Source organism: Poecile atricapillus, chromosome 3, assembly GCF_030490865.1.
Source record: "Poecile atricapillus isolate bPoeAtr1 chromosome 3, bPoeAtr1.hap1, whole genome shotgun sequence".
Lineage (NCBI taxonomy): Eukaryota > Metazoa > Chordata > Aves > Passeriformes > Paridae > Poecile > Poecile atricapillus.
Genome location: NC_081251.1, coordinates 11,516,797 through 11,532,701, shown reverse-complemented (window position 1 = coordinate 11,532,701; position 15,905 = coordinate 11,516,797).

The following is a 15,905-nucleotide window of genomic DNA, read 5'->3' as shown; positions in this document are numbered from 1 at the left end:
TCCTATAGGCTGCAGCTCTTCACAAACAGCTTCAGTGTGATCCCTCCCATGGGATGCAGTCCTTCAGGAAGAGACAGTGACACAAGTCCTTCCTGCAAACCTGTTCCAGTGTGGCTCCTCTCTCCATAGGCCACAGGTCCTGCCAGGAGCCTGTTCCAGGGGAGGCTTCCCACAGGGTCACAGCCCCCTTCAGGCACCCACCAGCTGAGGCATGGGATCCTCCTGCTGGTGGATCTCTGTGGTCCCAAGGACCTCCAGGGGCACAGCTGCCTCACCAGGAGGTGCACCAGAGGCTGCAGGGGAATCTCTCCTCTGGCACTTGGAGGTGTGCAGGGTTGTTGCTTTCACATATTCTTACTCCTCTATCCCGGCTGCAGTAGCATAGGGCTTTTCCCCCCCTTCCTAACCCTGTTATCCTAGAGATGCTGTCACCATCCCTGATGATGCTTTGGCCAGCAGCATGTGTGTCCTGGAGCTGGCTGGTATTGGATGTTGGACATGAGGGAAGCTTCTGGCAACTTTGCACAGAAGTCACCCCTTTAGTCCCCCTGCTATGAAAATCTTGCTACCCAGAGCCAATTCACCCTGCCTCCTCTGTGGAGGGTTTTGCATAGCCTTCCCTGACAGCTGAAGTCTGCCAGAAGCAAATGTATAACTGGAGTTTACTGGAGCACTTTTAAGGCAATTGGGTTAACAAATAGGAAGGAACTGCTGACCTTTAAAATAAGAGGTCAAAACCAAGACTAAAAGGGAACATAGCTAGAGACTGATGGTTGTCACAAACTATGAACTGTCTTATTGGGGGATGTGTAGAAAACCTAGAGCAGAAATTATCCTCAAATTTGGAGTAAATTAACCCAATGGAGAAGTGAATCTGACCACAAACAGATCTGAGAAAAAGACCCTGCCTTTGCTGCATTCTGAAGGCAGAGAAGTTACACCTTGAGCCCTGAGTCCGTGTCAGTGACAGTTTCCCACTGAGAGCCGGAGGGCACTCTGGTGACCTGCTGGGACCAGGTGAGTGATGTGTGGGAGCGGGATGCTCCTGGGGATGCTGAGCTGAGCTGAGCTCTGATGCTCAGAGCGTGGCCAGGTCACCCAGTGAGCAGAGGGGTTATTGTGGTGTCTGTTCACATTGTCTGTAAGTGAGCACTACCCGTGCTTGGCAGCGTTTCCTAAGGACTGCTCAGAATTGCCTGCATCCCCCTCTCACTGCGCTTCACATCGAAATCAACCTTATACTGGGGGTACTCGGCTTATGCGTGTGACATTCGTGCTTTGCTCCTCCCTTTGCCCATGAGAAGGCTGCATGAGCCGCAGAGCTGGAGGGTTTATTTGTAATTAAGCCCGATGTCCTGGAGAGGGAGCCGGAGGATCGCCCAGCTGCTCCCGGCACCTTCCCGGGAGCGCAGCCGGGCAGCGGGCGCTGGGCAGGGCTCGCTCTTGAACCCACCAAAGATTGCACAGGATCGCTTTAAACTGGCCCGTACTTGTGCTGCTGTCATGGGTAACCTCACTGAACCCCTACCACATCTTCAAGAGTATAAAATAATTAATTGAATGTGAAACCTAAAGTTTGCCATGCTCCAAAATGTTAGATTTTATTCCAGAAATAAGTGTTACTCCCAACTGGTTTGTGTTGCAGTTCTTTCCTTCTGGTTTGTGTAGCAAATTCCCGATGTGATAGACTTTTAACTTTAGAAGGAGTTTCCCTGAGAAGCACTATCCACCAAGGATATTATATAAATAATTTCTAATAATAAATAAAACCATAATCAGGCAGACAGGGCTTAAGTACTGGATAGTACTTAAGTACTATATATATGGATACTATATGGATAGTATGACCTTATTCATTATTATTATTATTCATTATTCATTATCATTATTCATTATAAAGCTGAAACCATTTGTGTTATGGATTTATTTCACCGTGCACTGTGTTTTTACAATATTACAAAAGGGTTATTGCATTTTTCCTGAACTTGGTTTTAGGTACCACGAAGGAACTGCCTGAGATTTCATCTAGTTCATGCAAACACTGGCCATTTGAAGGTCTGCACTGTTGACAAGCACATCACAAGTTTTTGGCTCAGAGCAGTGTCAAGGTTGCTTCTGCTTTTCCATCCCAAACAGATTCCATCCATGTGTCCCTTAATTTTTCAATCTGCCAATACTCACATGTAGGCTGAACTTACAGGGCAAAATGACACTCTAGAGGTGTCTTATTCACTCCTTGCAGTTTAAACAATATCACAATAATTAACAACCATTTGCTGGAATGGAAGTGTTGCAGTAGGTCTGCTACAGCACAGCCTTATCATAGAGGTAAACATCACCCAGATAGTTTACTCACAGAATCACTCTCAGTCACTCTTTGTTTCCTTATTTTCTTTTTTTTTACCCACCAACTGTAGATTAATTTCTGTACACTTTTATGTTTCTGAATTTTGGAAGAAAGAAAGTAGTCTTGTCTGTCACAGTTTTAATTGCTAAAGATTAAGTGAAATCTAAAAGGCTTTACTCAAACTGTATGGTCAAAATGTCCAGTATAACATAAAAGGAATTAATTTTGGCCTTTCAATCTGTATCAGGACAAGAAGAGGAAGAAAGGATGTGGTGTTATGCACACTCTCAGTGCTAACAACTGTGTACAGGGTATCTTAATATTACCAGACTTTCAGCTGATAACTGACAGCTCTCCCACAGCAAGCAGGTGAGCAAGAAGAAAAAAAGGCAGTCCATATAATCTAATATTTCTGTTAAATATACCTTGAAATCTATTCTGACTGCATGCCTACTAAATTAACATCAAAGATAATTCTGTGCTAATAGAAATAGTAAAAGTGAGAGAAATTTTGCAATCTCACCCTTATAAAGTGACCCTTGTAAAATGCCCCCCAGGAAATGCATCATTTTCTTCATAGAGTTGCAATGCAAAATAATATATTCAAACTAATACTCCATCGGTCTCTCTCTGTTAACTCCTCCTCCCATTAATTTGTTCCTAGCCAGTGTGTTTATGGGCTAGCCTAATTCAAATATTTTCCATGTAAAAAAAAATGGGGAGACAGAAAACACACAGTTCATCTGTAAGTGATATCTGCAAGAGCAGACACATTAGATAGAATGAGGCCATTAACTAAAACTCAGCAACTTATGCTGGGCTGTCTCTGCTGCAAGATATGCCTCCTCTGAGGATACAAATTATTTCCTAAATCATCACTGACTTGATTTGCAGTGAAGCACAGTTGTGCTCTGGGAGTGCAGTAGTTCTAAGACCTCAGAGAGTCAGGAAAGTGCCTGTCTCAGAATTATGAGTGGTTTTCTTAGAGCTCCCCTGTAGTCCAGGGCAGTAGGATGATGACTGACAGCATTTAAAAGGACAGAGGTCCTGAGTTAAAGCTTTAGGAAGGCAGGCTACGGCAGTCCTTTCTTCTCTGATCAGGGAACAGCAGGTCCTTTGAAGCAAGCTTCCCCTCAAGAGTTGGTCACGATGATATAGTTCACACAGAGCATGAATGAAGCCATGGCACCACCCCTCCTCCTTCCTGCTCATGCTTTCATCTGCTTCAACATGGAGCAGTGGATGCCCTCCTGTCCTGGTTTAGGGCAAATTCTGGGAGGAAAGCTCCAAAAGGAGTCTGTCTAGAAAGCAGGTACAAGCAGTCCCTCTCCCAACTGGTTCAGGAAAAAGATTTCCTTGGAGAAAAGTGGAAAAAACTTTATTTAACAAGCGAAGTATTCATAAGCATAAGGAATGAATAATATTAAATTATAAAACCTCTCGCTTTCTGAAGAGATGGCAAATTCAGAATGTCCTTTTCATGGGGTGTAGCTTGGCTTGCTCAGTCCCTTATCAGTCTCTCAGGTGCTGCAAAGTGCCGAGGGCCAGGCCTCAGTGGGCCACAGGCGTGAGCTCCCGAGGTTTGGCTGGGTTTTCAGTCCAGAGGAGAGCCCATCAGCTCCAAGAAAAAGAAAACACACCGTCTGGGGAATTTCTCTGCCTCAGATAGCTAAAATCTAACTAAAAGCAAAGAAGAGCTCTGTCCTGCTGTCTGTCTGTGCTGCAGACAACACAGTCCAGGAGAAGGATGCAAGTGCAGTATCTGAAAACAAACTGAGGCTTCTTTTGTCCCCCTTCGCTCTCAGAACCAGTCTGAAAGGTGCAGAACTCAATATCCAGCATAAACAGAACAGATGACTGGGGATACAAACATCATAAAGTCACCCCAGGACACCTCCCCAGAACCAGCATAACCATAACCTAAGGTGTTATGTACAAGGTTTCCCATAAGCGAGAACACCAGTCTCAACGTTTGTCTGCATCAATAAAAGCGAGGCAAATTAAGCCAGAGAATTACACTAGGAAGTAATTTGGCCCTCGAAGCCTAGATGGGATTTGAAAACAGGAATTTATGCATGGTGGAGAGCCGTGTGTGGAAATGCCTGGAACCAAATGCAAAGCAATTTAGATTACTGTGATAGCACAAAAGCGCTTTGTGTAGACGATTTAAGACATCTGCCCATGGTCCAGACATCTGTGTGCAATGAATACCAGTTCTGAGCTGGCTCTTTATTTATCATTCAGTAATGTCCATTAATAATTGCTGCCCCCATACAGCCCTCTCTTTGTCTATATGTAGTTATATGTGGTTACTTGATGACTGTAATAAACAAGGAAAGAATGACTCGTTCTTAAATTGAAAATACAATCTATGATCTAGTTCTATTTCAAATATAGACAAACACATTTTGCTTTTCCCTCCCATTCTCTCTCTTTGTCTATATTTAAAGATGCTATTGCACATTTAAATCCTTCAAAGTAATGGACACATAAAGTAGCTCCTGTCATACAGATCGGTCACACAGAGAGAATCTTTTAGTATTTTTAGCTCATCTTCAATCCTCCTCCTCTTCAGACAGATTTCTTTTCCTTGATGACTGTCAATACTTCTCTGTATTTATACTCATACTTCACTGATTTGCAAACTTGTCTTTATTTATGTAGAGTCTTGGAGACCTTGGAATATCTTTTACTTGTCTAGTAAGTCTTTGGTGTAAGAAAGTAGAAAATTTTCTCTGGTGTGCAACCATACACCAGTACTAATTAGACTTTGTAGCAACAGAGATAGCAAGTGAAAATAGTGTGTAGTCACCTGCAAATAAACAGATTTGATCCATCTGTTCCAGTAATTCAATTTCTTCTTAGCAGTTTAAATGAAACAATACATAAGCAAGTGAAGAGTAATCCTCCCAGAATGTCTTAATAAAATTTAACTTGTAAGTCTAACTGTAATTTATTTAAATACACTTTTATGCTTATTTATTGAAGTCTTATGTTTAATGCTACAGTCTTGAATGAAAAACAGTCTGATCCTCTTTGATTTTGGTGAGTTTCGGATTGGGGTCCCAAAGTTTAGAGGATGTGTTCCTAGCACACTGTAATCAGTGAAAAACTTAGGTTTAATGATTGATTTCTTTTGAAAATTTTAATTACTGTCCTCAGTTTAATCAGTGTTTATCTGTATCACAGTACTTATAGAGCTTCATATTGCTTGTGGGGAGAACAGAAATCTAAATTCAGATGATGCATCTCCTGTCCCTGGAGCTGGCAGCTGTTCAGGGTTAAGTTAAAGGTGTCATAGCATTTTCTCCTGATGGTCAGGAAACAATTCTGTCTTTTTTCCAGATTTGCTTCTTCTGTGGAAAGAGACTCTAATAATAAAAGCCAATGACCTTTATGCAGGACCATGAAAAACATGGATAAGGTCTGGGAATATCTCTGTTTTATCCAATGGACAACGTAAGGAACCAGTCTCATATATGGAGACTTTCCTATGAATGAAGGCCACAATGGCAAAATGGTCTTAATCTCCAACTGAACTCCACAGAATGTGGGAAAGAATGTGCTAATCAAAAGCTTGTTGGGTCTTCCAAACCCTTCTTCCATTTGTTTCCCCTCTTCATCTTGAGCAATAAGACAAACCAGGAATCATTGCACTGAACTAGAATGTTATCCTGAGATTTGGGCATTCTGTTTCAGATTTTCAAAGTGATCTTGAAAGTCTCATTAGACACCAGTATCTACATTCCCTGTTTATAAGATAGGCGTAATAATGGTTCATAGTACTGTTAAGCAAGATATAAAAAGAGTTTGTGAACTTCTCTTACACAACAGAATACGTGCACCAAAATGGCCAGGTAAGAATGGAAGATCATTTGTGATCTACAGCAACACCATTATTTTAAATTAAGTCAATCTAGATTTACACTGTATTTCAATGAATATAAGGAAATTTGCTCTAGATTATGTATTTTACAGGAAAAAGTTTGCGGCCTAATAAGAAACTGGTCACATCTGTTCTGTGTTTCCTCTACACAATTGATTCCACAATAAATGTCATTGAACATTCATTAGTTTCAGTCAAAAAATGGCATTTTGTCCTGGTAATAAGTTTGACATTTGTTTTACTCCAAAATAGAGATAGAGAGCAGAAATAATGAAATACTTAGCAGAAGAGAAAGGTCAAAATAACTGAACTTCAGTCTGGAGAGAAAAAGAATTCAGAAGAAATTAAATCTAGAAGAATCTAGAGTTTTTTCTTCAGGTTGCTTTGATGTTGGGCCAAAATCTCTTGAGTTTCTGGTTATCATTAGGAGATTATAGACTAAATGTCTTTAGGATTGGACTTGCTGATCGTAAAGGTCTTTTCCAATAAATGATTCTGTGATTCTGTGATTCTGTGATCTCACATCTCTTCATAGCAGGCTGAATTCCCTTGCCAGACTTCCCCAGCTGCAATGCACTCTTGTGTCTCGCTGGGTAACAGTCTGTCCTGCATCCTGGAAGTTGTTGCATGGCAAGAGACTCCTCTCCATGGAAAGGAACTGAAGATATTTAGCAAGTGAACCACAGCTCCCACAGGGTGCCATGGTAGCTGGTGACAGAATGCCAACACCAATCACTGCAGAATTCCATGGAAGTTTGGCAGTGTTCTGGCTGTGGCCATGACAGATCTAATTTTTACAATAGCCAGGAGGGAGCATGGCCAGGACCTGGAGGTTATTCTACACCATCTCACATTGTTGCTGGGAGCAGGGAAAGGGAGTCCCTTCCTGGGAGAAGGGGTTCCTTCTGGTTGAGCAAATGTGGTCAGGGAAGCTGTGGGGTAACGCCAGTTCTGAGGTGGAGGGAGCAGCTGGGCTAGAATGGCTGCAGTTGTGTCAGACTGCAGGGAAAGGGGGAGGCTCCAGAACACTTGCAGTGAATTAAAGACACCATCATATAGGGAAGCACTACGAAAGAAATTTTTGAGAAAGGGGAGAAGGTAATCCAGAGTCTCCTGAAGGCTGGTGTTGCCATAAAGCAAAGTAAGGGCAAGGGACCTCCACAGGAGATTCAGTTTTTAGGAGTAAAATGGCAAGATGGATGTCACCAGATTCCAAAGGACATGGTCAATGAAATAGCAGCTATGTCCTCACCAACCAGCAAACAGGAAACACAAGCTGTCCTAGGCACTGAGGATTTTTGGAAGATGCATATCCCAGAGTCAGATTGTAAACCTGCTCTATCATGTGGAATGGGAGAAAAATTTTAAGTGGGGTCCTGAACAACAACAACAACAACAAGCTCTTGAACAAATGAAACAGGAGGTTGTTCATGCAATAGCCCAGCTGTGGTTTCACCCCAGCCAGCAGCCAAGCCCCCTGCAGCTGCTTGCTCACTCCCCCATCAGTGAGATTAGGGAGAGAATCAGAAGGCTAAACACTGGAAAACTGGATTGAGATAAAACCACTTTAATAGGGAAAGCAAAAGCCACATCCACAAACAAAGCAAAGCAAGGAATTAATTCACTACTTCCTATGGTTGAGCAAGTGTTCGGCCATCTCCAGGAGAGCAAGGCCCCATCAAGGTAATAGTGACTTGGGAATACAAACTCCATCACTCCAAAGATCTTTCCCTTTCCTCCTTCCCCACTTTATATACTGAACATGATGCCATATGGACTGGAATATCCCTTTGTCATTTTGGGTCACCTGTCCTGGCTATGTCTCCTCCCACCCTCCCATGTACCCATCACTCCCTTGGTAGCATGGCAGTACAAGAAGGCCTTGGGTCTGTACAAGTCCTGCTCAGCAAAAACAATATCTTTATATTATCAACCCTGTGTTCAGCATGAATCCAAAACATAGCCCCATACCAGACACTGTGAAGAAAATTAACTTTACTCCAGCCCAAACCAGCACATTCCACCTCTTATTCCATACCATTTGCATCATGCCCAGGTCCCACACTGTTCAATAAAACCTCCTTATGCACCCCCATCTCATCCTTTGAGTGTCACAGTCTCCTTCAGGCATCTCCCTGCTCTCCTGGGGGACTCTCCACAGACTGCAGGTGTATTTCTGCTCCATCATGGACTCATTCATTCATTCACAGTCCCTGCAGATCAAGTTCCCACTGGAGTTCCAGCCTGCCCAGTAGAGCAGCGCTGAAAGAGCAGCAATGCCCTGGTACCTGGGAGCCCAGGGAGGGCTCCAGCTGGGGAGCACTGCCTTGATGTTTCTATGGTGCCATTGCCATGCCCTAAACAACATATGCTATTCTAGATTTTATACATATTAGAGGCAAGACTACTACAATGAAAAAAAATCATGTTAGAGTTATTGATATGAGTTAATTTTATGTAAGGTGAAGGGATCCCCATACAGTACTCTGGTTAAAGAGCAGCACTCTGACATCAGTATCAGTAAGGATGGAGCTTTCAAAACTATCCATCAGCCTGATAATATTGCATGTTAATCCAGATGATGTCCCAGATTTTAGAGCTTTTGTGTGTAGCAACTGAATCCTTTGTTTGGAAAGCAATTTGCTTTAAACTCCTTTGCTGTCTCTTTATAGCTCAGCATTGGGAAGCAACACTGATGTTTACTTTCTTTCAATGTGCTTTGAGTATCTTCATCCCCTTAAGGTGATAAGTGTTTGGTTTTTTTTTTAGCCTCATGCAGTCAATGAGCAGTGGCTGGTGTTCAAGTAAGTATTAATAAAATAACAGATTCTGCTGCAACTACTTTAACTCAGACACATGGAAACATCTAAGTGCTATAGGGATCATCCAGATATTTTTCACCCTCTTGTAGGGTATGAAAGCTCATGTTTTGATACTGTGTTAGAACCTCCGTAATTCATCCAGATAAATATTTTACTGAGTTCTGTACTATTTATTGCATTTATACAGGAGGGTGCTACAGTGCCATTAAACCTAAGCTCACTGTGGGATTCATCTATCTTTCCATTAAGGAATCAGGTTGCTCCATAGCTGATTTATTGCTGGCCTGCCTGTTTTGACTTTGGTAAGACCAATCTCATCAGATGCATTGTTTGCATCTATGTTTATCTAGTGCTTTCACACTCAAACTGGGCATATAAATAGATGTTTGTTGCTGAAGGAAGCAGTTCTTAAAGTACCTGATTTTAACCAGGATAAGAAATTGGATATAGCATTAAAAGCACTTTTGATCATGTTGACAAATCACAGCTTCCTTTGTGCAAATGTTAAATGGTGCTACTTTAAACTGGAGGTTTTCTACATTTGCTTGCAGTGGTATCCTTAAAAACCTCAGAAGTTTATGAGTCCATAAATCCCTGTACTTAGTACCCCAATATTGTAGGAAATCCTCTAGACAACAATTTTCACCAGGTTTAAAAAATCCACTCAAAAAACCATTACCTTTTTTTCCTTCCCCAAACCCTCTAATGAAAGAATGTTCCACCTTTACTTCACTGGCATTTGGAAATGTTCTCATTTTTATCTAGACTGGGTTCTTGAGCAGTTTTTATTGATTTATTCTTGTACCAATACAGCTTGTGAGTCCAATTTAGTCTTATTCACCTCCTGATTTTTGTCTAATTTTCAAAAGGAGAACTCATACTGCTACTCTTTATTCTGTAGACTAAAGCACCCTAATTTTTCTCATCCTATTTTACATTTGGTTCTCCATTCATCTGAACATTCTAGTAGCGTGCTTGTCATACAGATGACTAGAACACAGATGAGGTTTTGTCAGCAGAGTGCATAATGATAGGAAAGTTTATCTCTGCTGAAGATACTTTGGGGTTTTTACCCAAGGTCATGTTCTGCTCATGGCTCATAGCCATGTGGTGACCAGTTGCCCTAATGACATCTTTCTCTACTCTTTCAAGTTTAAACTCTCAGCAGATGGGTTTCCTAAAAGGCCTTTCCCCTCACTGCATTTGAACTGCTGGGTGTGAAATAGCTCCCACCTTCAAGCAGCACAAAACTGTATTATGCTATATGCCCTGCTAATAAAGCCAAATGAAATGCTGCTTGAAAATTGAAAAAAGGACAGAGAGGCCCCACAAAAAATCATGTGCACTATGGAATGTAAGCCAATCATAAGCACTTTTGACCACCACCACCCTGCATCCTGCTTAGTCATTCTTCGCTGGGAATTCGACCTGACAGGAGTTTAAAGCTGGGATTCCAGAGATGTTAATGTCTTGGGTTCAGGGAGATTTCTGGCGAGACTGTAAAGCATAATGCAACAGATTATATTGCTGTTTGATGGAAAATTAGATAGCAGCCAAAGAAGACTTTGGCAAAGCAGAGTAAGACACCCCATTTAATCCACTTTCTCCACTCAATATCTACATTTTTACCCTGTTTGGAGATACGGTGATGAGGGTGGTTGCCAATACTTTTGAGGGCAGAACAAGCATTCTTTCTTGAATGCCAGTGTTTCTTCTTTTGTCAGCAAGAACATGTTACTGTCTCATCTGCAGTGAGCTGTGCAGTCATTTTGTTGATGCTGCCTTTTGTGGAGAATGTGCAACTGCTTTATCACAAAAAAAAAAAAAAGAAAAAGAAGTCATGTACTTTTTTGTCTTAACCAGAAATAGATTTCCCTGTTCTTTAATCACATAGAACGTGAGTCCCTTTACATCACTTTTAATCCTTTGATTTCAGGTTTCTTGCCCAAGCCATTACGCTTAAGCTTGTCCTGTACTCAATTACATGAAGATGAGCATTCCCCTAAAAAACAATTCTTCTTATCAGGTGCATGTTTGAGATACATAGAATACATCAAACCACTTGTGAAAACAAGGTCCTGTTTATGTTAGGCTGAAGATCTAGATTTTGAAGGGATGCAAATAGGTCAACTTCTTATCATTTTACTAAAATGCATTGTCTCTAGAACTGAAAGAATTCTGTATCAAACCTCTTTGGAACTTCTATAGTAGTGGTGTTAATGGTCTGCATCCATAGATTCTTCAGAATATAAACTTTCCAAAATGAGGACAAAATTCTTACCTTTTAGTGCTCTATTTTTTTTTTTTTTCCCTCTAGAACACAATAAGTGAACAAAGGATGGAAATGAAAATGTAGTAGTCCCTTCACATTCTCCAAAGATATTTTTTGGCTAGCCCAGCCCCACAAGAATGCCATGATTTCTTTCATTATTCATAAGAAGAGCAAGGTAGAATGCTTTCAGATGTAAATACCCTTACTATGCCAGTATAGCAATATTGATTCCTGGCCCATTTTTCTCTGAAGAAAATCTTTGCAAACCTATTTTTCACCCACATAGGTGGTGACAGAAAGTTGGAGAAATGGACATCTCAAGGACTTCAGAGCTGAACATAAATGCAAATTAATGAAAAATCCTCAAAAGGAATGGAAAAAAAAAAAAAAACTAGAAGAAAAAGTATTATAGATTTGAAGAGACATAAAAGAAAAGAATTAAGGAAAATTTAAACACTGCTATAACTTTAATATTGCCCTACTCATTTTAGTATTATCTTGCCTTCCAAAACCTGATCTTCAGTTTCTTCTATAGCCCTGTCTTATTCAATCTTCAGAATTTCTTCTTTTGTACTTGACTGTATCCCAACTATCCAAATAGAATTATGTACCTGGACTGAGGTTCCTAAGGGACTACCTTAGTAATACTGAATAGTAATGAAGTTGAAAATGGAGAAGAAAGACAGCAGAGGAGAAAAGACAAAATAAAGAGAAAAAAGGTTGACAAAGAAGGCCCCACCTTCTGCAGCAGCTTCCTAATCATGCACACCCACTCCTTCCCCTGCCATAAACTCGTAGCAGAAATTGAGAGGTTACATACAAGCTATTTTCACCACTCTTTATAGACATCCTTTTCCCATTGAAAGATCTGGTCTTCTTTTACCTTAGGAACTATGTTTTCCCATAACTTTTTAAAAAGGCACAGTTTTGTAAACCCCAGTGTATTTGTTGTAAACAAGAATTCAGCTGTGACAGGCAAGGCAGGTTACACATCCAAGTGTAATTACTGTATTGGTAGCCTGTGTAATGACAGCTGCTGCATTCAACATTTCCACAGGAGTTGTCCTTTATATATTGTGCTCACAATATTTTAGACACATCCTGCTACAGGTCACATTGTAATATGAGATTGCTTTGAATTAGAAAATGTACCAGGAATTTCCTACCTACTTTGCTGAGTAGTGATTCAGTAATTTACTGTCCATCTTCTGTTAAACAAGATTCTGTGTTAATATGTTTTCATAATTAATGGGACACATCATTTTCAGAAATGCAGTATGGCTAATGCATATGTACATTTGACTTATCTTTCTAAGAACTGTGTCAATAGCCTGGTAACCAGGTAGCTGACACTGATAAATTTCTTACCTTCTGCTTAATTGAAGTTCTGTTATGGTTCACATATTCCTAGCAACGTTTGCAGATACTTTTAAATTCAAATGCAGTGTTCTTCTCTGACTACTCATACTTTACTACCAATTTCAGCATTAAAAAATAGTAAAAAAACCCTGCAGAGCTCTTAGTTCTGTTCCTGGCTCTGCAGCAGATGCAGAGTGTTTCCTCAAGTTACTGGATCATGCTGCCTCACAAACCATTTAAAAACCTTTTACTTTCTTCTGGTAATAATTTTTTTATTATTAGAAATATTCTATTTAGTGAATTGAAGGCACTGGCTTGCATTATATGAAGTTATTTTCTCAGAATAATTAAGAGAGATAGAGGCCCTGCCATTCACAGATAAAGTTTGTCTTCTTGAACTGAATAAAAAGAATTGAAAATTCCTGTTAACTTTCTTAAATCAAAAGAGCATAAGACAGTTCCCAGGTCTGGAATACAAAAGCAAGTACAAGAGGGCTCAGTTTACCTCTCACCTGTGACAATGCAAAAACAATACTGCAACAGTAGTTCCTCTGATTTGTATGAGAGGCAGGACTGAGCTTTTGGAGGTAGTGCAAATCCCATGTTAAACTTGATTGAACGAGACAGTTTTCATCCAGCCAGTGTCCAAATGAAACCCAGAGTCCTGCACTGAGGAACGTGTAAGTCACCTGGAGTGTGAACAGCTGTGATTCGTATCTGGTTTTGTGCAGTAAGTGGAAACCCCTGTGCTGGCTGCTGTGGAGGCTGTGGATGGTCACCAGCAAGCACTGCAGGGGCTGTAAGTGGTGCTGCAGTCCCTGTCCCATGTGTCCTCTGCAGGTTGGAATGGGTGGCATTGCAGCATGCAGAGAAGAGCAGATTCAGCTCTCACTGACAGGAGCGTTGTCATTCTAATCACCTTTTTTATCCTTTTTCCCCAAGAAAGTACCTGAGGCAGAGTTACTCTAAATTTGTCCCACAGCTGTACAGCTTAAATTATGAGCATTTCTTCAGGAAGAACATTGAGTCCATTTGTCTTTAATAGGGTCCCCCGGTGTAACTGCTGACAGAATTTGGTTGGATGAAGGCAATTCAGGGAAGAAAACAAATAGCAGGGATAATGGCCAGTCCCTAGAGATGGAAATGTTACACAAACACAACAAACACATGCACAACAGTGCTCAGGCAGGGCATTGCTGCTTCCAGTTTAGATTAGCCAGTGGCGGCTTGACTCTGGATAGGCCCACTGCGTGCTTTAAAGAGACATAAAAAGGATGTGAGCTGTTTTATGGGGGGGGTCACAATCCCTTCCGATGTAGCCATATGTTCACTCCTCACTCCATTCACTCCAGTGGTAAAAATCTTCTTATCTTAAAAGGAATTTAAAACCACAGTTTTGTCTTGAGTTAACTTATTACCAGCAACTTTGAAGGAGTTAATATTTTTAAAGACTAATCTGGACATTTTGTAATTATTTGTTCCTGAATAATATTTCTGGTTGACCCTTGGCTAGAGCACAAGATCCTACGAGCCAGCCTTAAATATGCCACTTTCCCTAACAGCCTTTTTCTCACAATCCTTTTAAGCTGGAGAGCAACAGTTAACACCATTTTGCAATATTATAAACCACTGCAGGGCAATGAAGATGATGGTGTTGTAGCTGAGATTTCCTTTCAACTCTTTTTCTCACTGCCAGGAACTAGGCTGATGCCCACCATAAACGGATGCCAATAAGTTTTTCTGCATCAGGAAGATAGAAATGACCTCTCTCCTTTTCCAGATGACTGAGTCAAGCAAATTCTAGGGCACATTAAGTTGCCAAAAAACCACAAGTCAGCTCTCCATGTAAAAGCATGATCACAGCTCAGGGGAGTTGCTGTGTTTCAGAGGAAGCACGTGAAAAAGTGCTTTGAAAGGTAAGATGTTTCTTCTGACATCTCAGTGCTCAGACACTGCTTATGTGAAAAGAAACCATTATACATCAAATACAAAAATAAATGCAATTCCTGTGTCTCGTGGTATTTCTTGATGTAGATAAAATAGAGAAGATGCCTGGGTCTGCAGAACACTGGGAAGAAAACTGGCTTTTCTAAATGTGCTGCCCTCAGGGGACTGGGTCTGTTGTTTAGAAAAGAGCAATGCAGGATCATGCTGATGCAAGGAGCTCTAAGTTATGATAATGCAGATTGCAGCTCAACAGGCTTGATGAGCAGCCAAGACAGCATGCTTCTGCCCTCCCTACCAGGCAGAGCAGCACCATGGGACACATCCAGTGCCCACAGCAGGCACTGAGGACAGAGTCACCAGTGTCACCAGGCGTGTTGACACAGGCAATAAGCCTACCATTTCCCCCTCTGCCACTACAGATGTCACTGAGTGTTACAAACACGTGTGTCCTTGCTGCTGCAGCTCACCTTCCTGGGCAATTTTCGGCATCTCACATTCTTGCTTGTGATGATTTGAGGTTGTGTAACCATCTGATGGGCTGCTGTGCTGCAGTATCATTTCCAAAAGTCAGTAACAATATTTCTGCAGGATCTTTCAAATTTTATGCTGAAATCTCCAAATGACCCACTAAGATGACCTCATTCGTCTCCAGGAAGTATTCTGTTCACATTCTTGTATTTGAACAGTTCTGAGGAACTCTGCACTCAGGGCATGGCTTTCTCACAAACTTTCAGCAACTAAATGTCATTCTGTACTCCTGGTTAATTATGGCTCTTGAAAGAGATGTGTAGCATAAATGCATATTGCTGTGCACAACATTGAAGGGTTGATGTAATATCTGGACTAGACATATTCTGCAGTGATTAAAACTTCTGTGATTAATGAAAGAGAAATGTGATATAAATTTAATTTATTAATGCTATTATACACCAGAACACGTAATAAAATGAGTCCTCTCTGCACAGCAATAGTATCTTATGGGAATAACAGCAAACACAATCAGAGAGAAATATATTCTCTTAAGATCCTCCCTCCCCCTCAGTCTTCACAACTGAGGACTCTTATAAGACTAAAAAAATAATTACCACAACAAGAACAAAGCAGCATAGTAAGTATTTGTGTTGCCTCTAAAAAAGTATGTTGTTGAATTCTTCTTAAAATATGTAATGAATTCTAAAAACACCCACTACAAATAAAGCTCCCCCCAAAACAGAGGAGAATTTTTTGCAATATTTGTGCAAGATTTTTTTCAAGGTAAAATTGATTATGAAA